This window comes from Rhipicephalus sanguineus, unplaced genomic scaffold (genome assembly GCF_013339695.2).
Source record: "Rhipicephalus sanguineus isolate Rsan-2018 unplaced genomic scaffold, BIME_Rsan_1.4 Seq7487, whole genome shotgun sequence".
NCBI lineage: Eukaryota > Metazoa > Arthropoda > Arachnida > Ixodida > Ixodidae > Rhipicephalus > Rhipicephalus sanguineus.
In genome coordinates this window covers 23,478-33,611 of record NW_023615900.1, presented here as the reverse complement: position 1 = coordinate 33,611, position 10,134 = coordinate 23,478, and the positions used below count along the sequence as shown (strand labels likewise).

The window sequence follows — 10,134 nt, the reverse complement described above, 5'->3', positions numbered from 1 at the left end:
TAATAATAATGCTGGGATATTCCGTGCCAAAAGCACGATGTGGAGGCACGCTCTAATAGGGCATTCCGGATTAATTTCGACCACCTTGGGCGGATAAAACTTCAATATATATATATATATATATATATATATATATATATATATTGAAGTTTTATCCGCCGGATATATTGAAGCGTTTACTAATTAACTAATTTTCATAGTGTCGCTCGCGTGCGGTGATGCGATACCCCGAACAGTTACACAGAAGTGTAGGTTTTCCATTTGCCCGGAGGATGGGGGTTGGATTAATAGAACTGCAGTGCACTGTAATAGAACTGCGGACACTGAGGGAAGCACGAGAGATGAATCAGTCGGATCGTTGCAGTCAGAATTTGGAAGTGTATCATCAGCTACACGTTTTCAACAAAAATACGCCTGGGAGCAGTGGCTACCAACGTAGCCTCCCCCACCCCCCACCCCATTCTTCATTCCCCGTCGGCAAGTTCCGGCGAGCGGGGTACAGGGGGTGGGGGGGGGCGCCCATGCCTTTCATCCCGCAGCTGACGCTTCTGTTTCCTGTTACGCAGAGAAAGTAGAGGAATGGGCACCTGGTCAGATACACCCTTTCTCTTTTATTGTGCAGGAATGCATGCTATTCATACCTATCTACACACGGGCAAAGCCTCCAACCCTGAAACAAATCTGTGTTCGGCGCTTGTAGTACGCAAAAGCATTGCCTTTGAGATCTGTACTAGGGTGGTTAGAATCCAGCCACCCTACGTGTATCTTGCAGGGACTCAGTGATGACCGTCGCCTCGAGCGTGAGCAAAATTTTCTCTAATATGCCAAGAACAAAAAGTATAGTTTGAAAACTAAATACAAACAGTGATCAAATAGTGCAAACGCACCTAAACTTGTGTGCAAAGCCATAAATACATTTAATTTGCAATACAAAAATTTCCTGTATGATAACACGACACTGCTGCCACCTATATTTTCTTTTTAGTCGAGCCTGTTAGTCGGCAGTTGCAACAGGCCTCGTTGTACTACAGGTGCTTCCCGCGAGCACATGTGCTCCGCAGTGACATATTTACTGTGTTGATAGATATTGTGTGCGTTTATTGTGTGCTTATCGTACTTGACATTCGTCGACTGGATATTTTGCGCGTTTCGGAACGTCCTCCCGCAAGTGGGGGATGATGCATCGTCGTTCGTCGCCACTCAGAACAGCCTCATCGGACGCGCAGCTTTGTCTCCGCGCTCAAAAGTGCTTTCTTGCTTCGTTTATCGATTACTCACGTTAATCGCGTGATTCAATATCGAGTGTACCTCCAAAGACAATCCACTTCCCAGTGTTGTGACAAGCGGCGACCGCGGTTGTACAGGAGCGGAAGCGTGAGCCTTTTGACGAGCGACTGTGAAGAATGCAAAGCCAGTGCCAAACTTCGGTAAGTTGAAGAAAGTCGCTGAACTAAGTAACTTGGTTATTCATTGCGTGATGCTGTTGTGCAGGAACCGATAGCCCGGGCGGCGTGTTGGCACAGCGAGGATGAGAACGAGAGACCCGATAGACACGTACGTTTGGTGCTTTGAGCGCACTTGTATTTACATCACCGTAAAAGCCGGTCGCCGATTGCGTTGATTACATGTTTGAAGGATGCGCGTTGCGGCTGCGCGATCCTATCCTTCGATCATGCAAGCCTCGTGTCATTGCGCTGTTATTCCTTGGATGTTTACTGCACGAGATCATCGCTTGAGAGTATTTATACAATCCCTTGTCGCCGTGAAGAAGTGTCTGCCTTTAAACATACGGGTCGTCCCTTAGCGTTTTCACGGTGGTGATACGAGAGGAGTTGACCAAACTCGGTAATAATGCGCAAAAGTGTCGCAACAGTGCGCACGTAGATAGAAACACACACAGCCCTGTCACGCACACGCGATGATGGATATGTTTTTGTGGTTGCGTTCCCGAGTCCTTTTGTCGGAAATCCATGTAATTGCTCCGTGGTTAGGATTTCAACGTAGCTGCATCATAAATGTTTTAAGGGAGCTCACTTGAAGTAAATGTATTTGAGTGAATTACGTTATGTACTGGTACTAAGTGTACACTCCAACAGCTGCGTGCTTAATTTGAAGAAGCACATGTTTATATGAAATAATGTTAGTAGAAGAATATGTAAATTCGATTAAGTTAAGCTAACTCATGCCACTCTTTGGTGCAGTATTTGTGTTTGAGAAAAGTGCGTGAACTTCTTTTCTGCCATTATATATTTTTTCTTTGCTGCTGGAAGCACACCAGCTTCTCCATCACGAATAATTTAGACTGTGCTCATGTTGTGAGAATGTTGCTTGATTGTGGGTTGGTTTAAGTCATTGTATTTTCACGCTTTCTTTTTTACATCAGCATGGTACCGATATTGCCCTCTTACTTGTATGAGGATGCATAACCAAGGTGTAGTATTCAGTGATTTAGTATTTATTTAGCTTTGTAAGGTCATGAATTAAAAGAAAGAGATCTAAATTCTTATATATTCATATGTTTCCAGAAGTTCTCAGAAAGTTGCAGAACGTTATTGGTTTTGTGAAGGGCTTACATAACTAAAAAAATCAGATAGCTCAAGTGAACAAGACACGCTAAATGTGAATTCGCTTTAGAGTACCAAAAATGTGTTTCCTAAATTGACGCAATACATATGTATGGCTCGTTCCCACCTTGCACCATGTGCTCATGCACCACGCACTCTTTGCAAATGTTTTTGTCATGTGGATCACCCATATGCATGTTCTGGGTCATGCTTATTACGTACATGTGTGAACGTTGGACATGCAGTGCCACTCTTTCGATAGTCTGCAAGAAGTGGCTAGTCCACTAATACCTGTTCTGATTGTGCCCTGATCCCTTCTTTCAAGGATCAACTTTTTTAATGTATCGATATACACTTGCCTGAAGACATGTTTGGTACTCGCTGTGTGTGGTAGGGTTTGTTTTGTGTGAAAATAATCTTTTGTGGTATCTGTCATGTATGGATCAGCGATGACAGCTGTTCACGGCACCGACACAGAGGACAGATTGCAGTGCAAGATAGGAGCGGTCTTCCTGCAAGCCCAGACAAGCCATATTGAGTGGTAGGAATCTCTTTTTATCACTACAATGGGACAGTTTTGACACGTAGCACATATTGAAATATAGCATATACTGGCCCTTAGCTTAGGTGTGGGAAACCTACTTCCTGCACTTTAGTGCAGTGCATATTATTTAGTTTGTATCCGTTGAACATGAAGCATGGAATATTTTGTATTATTTAGTTTGTAATCCTTGAACATGGAATGACGCCAGAGCCAACGTTTTGACACTTGAAGTTGTCTTCATAAAGGGAGCAACTGGTGCTTCTTGACGTTGCTGTCTTGACGAAGGCAAGTCTACTTGTTGAAAAGTTGGCTGCAGCGACATAACCTCTTTGAGGACGTTTTGTCTCTTCAAGCGTCCTCCATCTTCCACCGAACATCTGTTTTGTTTGGATTGCCATGAAACTGTGCGGGGAAATCTTACTTATAATCATGTTGTTATGTGTATTGTTGCGATGCTAGCTTTTACCTTCAGAATTTTCGAGGGCCATTGCAAAATAACATTGAGAAAGAAATGAAATCTGAAGCCACAATAGACAATGCGAGAAGTTTTGTAGCGCTGATATAGGTTTTCATGCTCCCCATTGGTTGCAGGAAGGTAGCATCTTGAAAAATCCTAAAATTTTGTCAGTTTTGTGTGTAAATCACAGAAATGAAAAAGAAGACAGTGTCATAATTATGGAACTCTGTTTGCTAACTATAAAAATACAAGTATTGCATTATTCAAGAAATCAGTGGATTTCTAGTGATTTTTTTTTGCCATGTAGTTTGGAGCAGAGTGAGAAAACTTTAAAAAAATGTTATCAAGGGTTGATATCTGGCCTTCATGGTAAGACATCCTTAGGTTTAGCATAGAGACCTGTGAAGATGGCACAAGAAGGAGAAACATGCACAGGTGCTAAATTTCAACAATTACTTATTTGCACGTGGATCACACTTACTTATGCATTGAACAAAAAGAAAACAAAAACTCAGGCATGGACAGGCACAGCTGCACGAAAGAAAAATTGTTCTTTCTTTGTTAAAGATAGTGATGGCACACTAACACAATCTCAGCTAACATTATTAATAGTTGCTGATTCAATGATCAATGTAGTAGTTTGTCAATGTGCCTATGCACAATGAAACTCTCATCAAAGTGTAAAGCAAAGTTGTGCTCCAATGTGTAGCTGACCAGTCATCGCTGCCTTTCTTTACGTTGTTTCAGCGTTCCCTGAGCCTTTCTTTTTTTTGAGACACTACCTCATTTGCCCTACATAACGCTTACCACATGATAGGGGTATCTGGTAAACGGCGCCTTCTTTGCAGGGCACGTAATGTGTCCTGTGATTCTTAATGCAGCCAGGCGTCCTTGTGAGTATCTGGGTTGCTGCTTTTGCTTAGCTTAGAATCCTGATTTGAGGCCATGAGCACAATGTTGATGTTTACCCAAGCACCAACCGTTTTTATGTTGACGGATATCCCGTGCAAATATGGCATAGTGGCAAAAATTCGTCGTCCATCAAGATTAGTCTTTTTTTTTTGCCTGGCAAATGCAAGGTGGTTTTCTGAGTAGGGCTTCTGCAACCGGTACAGAAACAGGGGCAGGATATCCTGCTGGCATCCGGTGAGTTCTTGAAATTAAGGCTCATTCAAAAGAAATGGGAACAGGATTTTTTAGTGCAATATACAAGCACAGGGGTTTTAAGATATGAGGATGACTACCTCTTTCTTTATAGATTACCACAAAGGTTCTGTCGAATCTGAAGCCACTAACATCGTAACACTTGCACGTGATTACTTACACCCAATGGTGCTTACCCTCGAGCATCGGGCGAGTATTGTACTATCAGGTTCCTGAATGTACGATTTAATATGCATAAAAACTGCATGTGCTAGTCATACGAACTGAGGGGAAACAAGCCATTCTTACCTTTTAGTTCCTCCCACTAAATAATGGTAAAAAGGTGCATTGTCTGACACTGCCTCGATAACGCCTTAAAAAGTCCTGTTCCCATTTCTTGTGGACGAGCCTTAATTATATCCTGCTTGTGGATGCAAGCAGGATATCCTGCTCCCCTTTCTGTACCGGTTGCAGAAGCCCTACTCAGAAAACCACCTTACAGTTGCTAGGCCAAAACAACGCCGAATCTTGATCGCCGAAATATGTTTCTGCTATGCCACATCTGCACAGGATATCCGACAGCATAAACATGGTTGGTGCTAAGACAAACATCAGCGTTGTGATCCCGGTTTCAAATAAGCATACTAAACTATGCAAAAGCACCAACCCATGCAGTTGCTCAAAGGAGGCTTGGCTGGAATAAGAATCGCAGGACACGTACGTTACATGCTTTGCAAAGAAGGCATCGTTTATGAGATACCCCTATTATGGGGTAAGCATTATCTAGGGAAAATGGGCCATTGTCTCAAAGGAAGGCTCAGGGAACACTGCAACAATGCAAAAAGAGGCAGCAGTTGCCGGTTAGCCACACAGTGATAATACTATACTGTACATTGGATTGATTATTGAATCAGCAACTATTCATTATCTTTGCCAAGATTGTGTTAGTGTGCCGTCACTATATTTAACAAAGAAAGAACTATTTTTCCTGGACGCAGCTGTGCCTGCGCATGCCTGAGTTTTTCTTTCCTTAAAATTATAAATATGTATGATCTGAGTCCAAATAAATTACTTGAAAGTTAGCACCTTTGTGTGTCCCTCCTCGTCCTGCCTTCACATGTCTCTACGATAAGTATTAACGTTTCAGTATTATGTGTAACCACAAGTTCTTGCATAGATGACGTCATCTACAGGCATTGACAAACAGCAAAAGGAGGCAATGAAACATATATTCTACCGCTATGTTATGAAGTGATGCAACATTGAAAATTGACTTTCATGCAAAGCTGTAGGCCACACTTTCACAGCGTATTCCATTGCTCTATTTTTCTATGTCGTGGGCCTTAATAGTCCCTGTTCTGACCTTACTGCTATGTACAGGTTTATGGTGTTTTTATAGGTTGTGGTGCAACCATGTTTTAAGCAATGTCGTGCAACATGGGAGTACCCATTTCCTTCTAACAAAGCATTGTTGTCAGATGATCGATAAGCCTGAGAGTTTGATAATCTGAATCGGAGATAGCCTTCATTAGAAGGCATCGGATACTCATATGTTTCATCACATTTTTTGGAACATTATCACCCCACAATCTATAAAGATACCAGGAATCTGTGTATATCGCACAGTTCACGACATAGGTTGAGGCCTACCACAGAAAGAGAAGTGTAATGCACTGTGTGATGGTGCCTTGAATAACCTTGTTTGACAGGGAGCTTTAATTGTCGAATGAATTCATACTATTGTGGAAGGGTGTACATTTTAGCAATACTTGTAACTGGGCATTTTGGTACATACTCAGGAGGGAACAGGAGCGCGAGCTAATACACGGACAATGCTCCTCTCTTCTTTCTGTGTCGGTGTCTTAGCTCGTGATCCTCTTTCCTCCTGGGTGTACGTTTGATTATTCCATTTTGCTGTTTGCACATGCACTGTAGATGATGTTATCTCTGTGCGAACACTTGGGTTCAGATGATATTTTAAGCGTCTGCGTGATTTCTAAAAAAGGTTAGTTTTGAGTTTAGCTCTGCTATGTGCTCTTTCCTTGAGTAGCTGTGCTATCCTGTCAAGATGTTCAACAAGTACCGACGCACTCCAATGTGGATTCTTCTGTTTTTCTAAAAGACAAGTGATCAATTTCATAACTATGCAATATTTGCTAGCTAACATTGTAAATGTGTACTTTAAAGCATGGAACCGGGAAAAAATATTTCCATTTTCATAAAACTTTTGTCGCCTCTTCAAGGTACATAATGAATGTACTTTTAGCTATCGAATAATATGCAAAAGTCACCAGGGGTAATAATACAAAAATGCTTTGGCTCGCTTTCCCTAATGCCTTGTTTTCAAAATTTTTGTAGAAATGACCCATAACTTGTTACAGCATGCATATCGGTAAAATATATTGTAGGTTCTTACAGAACACACCATTTCATGATTCTTTTCACTAGAATTTAGCATTTCTTTAGCTGTTTTACCAAGACTCAGCTCCACATTCCACTTTCCTATTCCTCAGATTCACCTTGCACAAGCTGAGCATGAGCTACAAATTGTTCTGTGATAGTTTTGTTTAAAACAAAGGAGGTGGAATAGGCTCACTGATGCATGCAGCAGTCATGCATGGAGTACCATTTGAGTAGCGAAAGGACGTTATTATGAAATGTTACATCAAAGAAGCTAACAGAGCTAATTGGTCTGTCTATAATAGCTGGCCAATCTACGAAACCACAGCCCTCTGAAGTGATATATAGTGGTTTGTTTTCTTATGTTTTTGATCAAAGCAGCATGAAGCCAAGGCTATGTAGTTGGACATTGATACAGATGGATTATTCAGTTAAAATGGTAAAAATTATACCACTGTTCTGAAAAAAAAGGCATTAATCATAAATTGCAACATCTGTTCACATGCTGCCCTAAGCTGTATGCTTCAGTGCCAAGCTAATATTAACACTCTCTCTTGCAGGTTTCAAATACAGCAACTGTACCACCACGACAGTGCAGCACAAGAGACCCTATCGTCAGTGCTGAGTCAGAAATTAAATAGAAAAGCGCTTTCTTCTGAAATCTTTCGCCTGGTCTTATTTCGTTTGTTTGTGATTGCAAAAGAGCTCTTTCGTAGGAAATACAAAATTTAACTAACTAGCCCCATTTATTGTCCTATAGAAACTAAATAGGTTGACAATTTAGCGCTCGTTTACAAATGCGTGTATCATAGACCTGCAAGATTATTGACTGGCTTTGAAAGACTGTTACGTGTAAAGAACAATGGTGATCTAGTCATTGCTCGAAATGGTCTGCTGGCGTTTATGTGACAATCGTCTAAAGCATACACACTTTTGTATTGTTAACCACAAAAATATTTATTGACCTGTGTGCAGCAAACATGCTGTTGCTGGCATAAGGCCTAGGTCTGCAATATGGTGTTTAATGTCAACCTAATGCATATGTTCAATTGCGTTTCACTAGACAACGGCCATTAGAAACTCACGCATTAGGACTCCATAGACTAACGCTAGACAATGGTCATCAGAAACTCTAACGTCATGACTCTATAGACTAACGGTGGCCAATTACTATTAGACTCGCATTAGGTGTGCATTAGAAAGCGCATTAGACTGGCATTAGACAGTGTAATGATTCTTATGTCTAAAGACATTAATCTGTCTATTAATACACATTAAATTTTTTCATAAGGGTTAACGCATGTAATAGACCTTATGCAAAATCTGCTGCTATCTAGCGGCCGCCGGATGCATTTCCGCAACGTTGAAGGCTAGCACGCTCCGCATGTGTACACACGGAGCGTACGTATCAATGCGTGGCGCTGATAGGAACGGCAATGGCGACATATTTTCGTGTGCCGTGTTGCACAGAATGAGGAGGAAATCGTGGTGCTGAAAAAAGGCTTGCAGGAACCTAACCTCCCTAGACTTCCTCGCGGCCTACGAGAAGCAGCAGATCGTTCCGTTGCTCCGGCTACTGCTTACGACTACCGCCGTGTTTACGCTCGCCGGTATGCGACAGCATCGGCGCTAATCAGAGAATCTTGTCGTGCCGAAGCTATCGAGAGCTTTCGCGCCGCCTGCTTGCAGGCACAGACACACCGGCTTCGTGTACGAGCTTCAAAGCTGCATCGCTGCTACTCGCGCATGCCTGCGCAGTTGTTGATGTCATTATTTTGTTTATTACATTGCGATAACAATTATTTGCTATACAGGTAGCTCGTACGCGCCATAGATTCTCAGCGAATGGAGCGTGTTGTTTGTAGTTTGCTTTCGACTGTGCAGTTTCACAAGGTAGCGTTTGGTAGGATGCTTTGCGCGCATATAGCTTCACTATGCTTACTTTTCAGCATTTCATGTGCTATCAGTGTCAAATTAAGGGGGGCAGCCCGATGTCCTGACCAACCCCCATTATTTTTTCGAAACATCACCCCGAGAAGAGGACATATCAGGTTCTCCCAAAAGCTGTCGCCTTCAGAAAAATCCTGTATTCACCCCTGTGTGCTATGAAATGTTAACAGATGCTTCAAGTTGTGGGAAGCACACCCACCGGCTATCTCGAAATAGCGCCACATGCTGCGCAGAGGCGGTGCGCGGCCCACCTGAGCGCGTTGAAAGGGGCAGCCCGCGCGGTGCGCGGGGAGAGGTGCCTTGGCTGCCTGGGGAGGGACGGATGCGCTGGCCGATTGCTGCTGCCGGGGACCACGGTCGCTGCCTCGCTGTCTCGTGTCCCTGGACCGACCCCGCCGTATGCAGCGTAGCCTTAAACAAATTGCTCTTGTCTGTTGTAAGTCGAAGCCTCCGCCGTCCTTGCTTTACCTACGGACGGGACGCAGCAAGCCCAGTACCCACAGATGGCGCCCGACGTGGTTTTTGCTTCCGCCCGTAGAAATAGCACAGTGGACGTAGGTCCGGTCTCTTGTCTTGTTCGTTTAGTCTCCGTGTAGCGCATTCTCGTGTGTGTTGTTTTGTGGCGCGTCTTTTTCTTTCTCTCCATGGCGCAGGCAGCCGGAATGCATCTCCGGTCCGGGACGATCTTGCCTACCGGCGGCGAGCAGGATTCTTCGCGGGCTGACCAGCTGCTAGTGGCACAGCAGCTGAACACATTTCAGCGTGTCGCTCGGTTGTGCAGCACGGTCATGGACCGCATGAGCACCCTGGCCGTGGAGCCACAGACAAGGGGTGAGCCACAGCTCCGACTTCAAGTCGAGCTGCCCACGTACACGGGTTATGACGACCCGAAATCAGTGGCTGACTCCTAGAGGGAATAGACAGGTATGTCAGAGCAACCGTTGCCTCGGAAGCACACGTGATGGCTCGAATCCTGCCGTCGGCTTCACGGGATACCGCAGGACGGTGGTGGCTACAAACGCCTTTCACCACAAGGGCAGAATTTGAACAGCGCTTCCGAGATGAATTTCTGCCCC

At 43.7% G+C, this 10,134-nt stretch overlaps 1 long non-coding RNA gene across 1 annotated transcript; it reads left to right on the top strand.

The window, feature by feature from the left end:
• Nucleotides 1–878: 878 nt before the first annotated feature.
• Nucleotides 879–7,769, top strand: LOC119378247 (uncharacterized). The gene is made up of 4 exons (XR_005180964.2): nucleotides 879–1,427; nucleotides 1,492–1,554; nucleotides 3,012–3,105; nucleotides 7,669–7,769. It is a non-coding gene; the product is annotated as an uncharacterized LOC119378247 (long non-coding RNA).
• The last annotated feature ends 2,365 nt before the right edge of the window (nucleotides 7,770–10,134 follow it).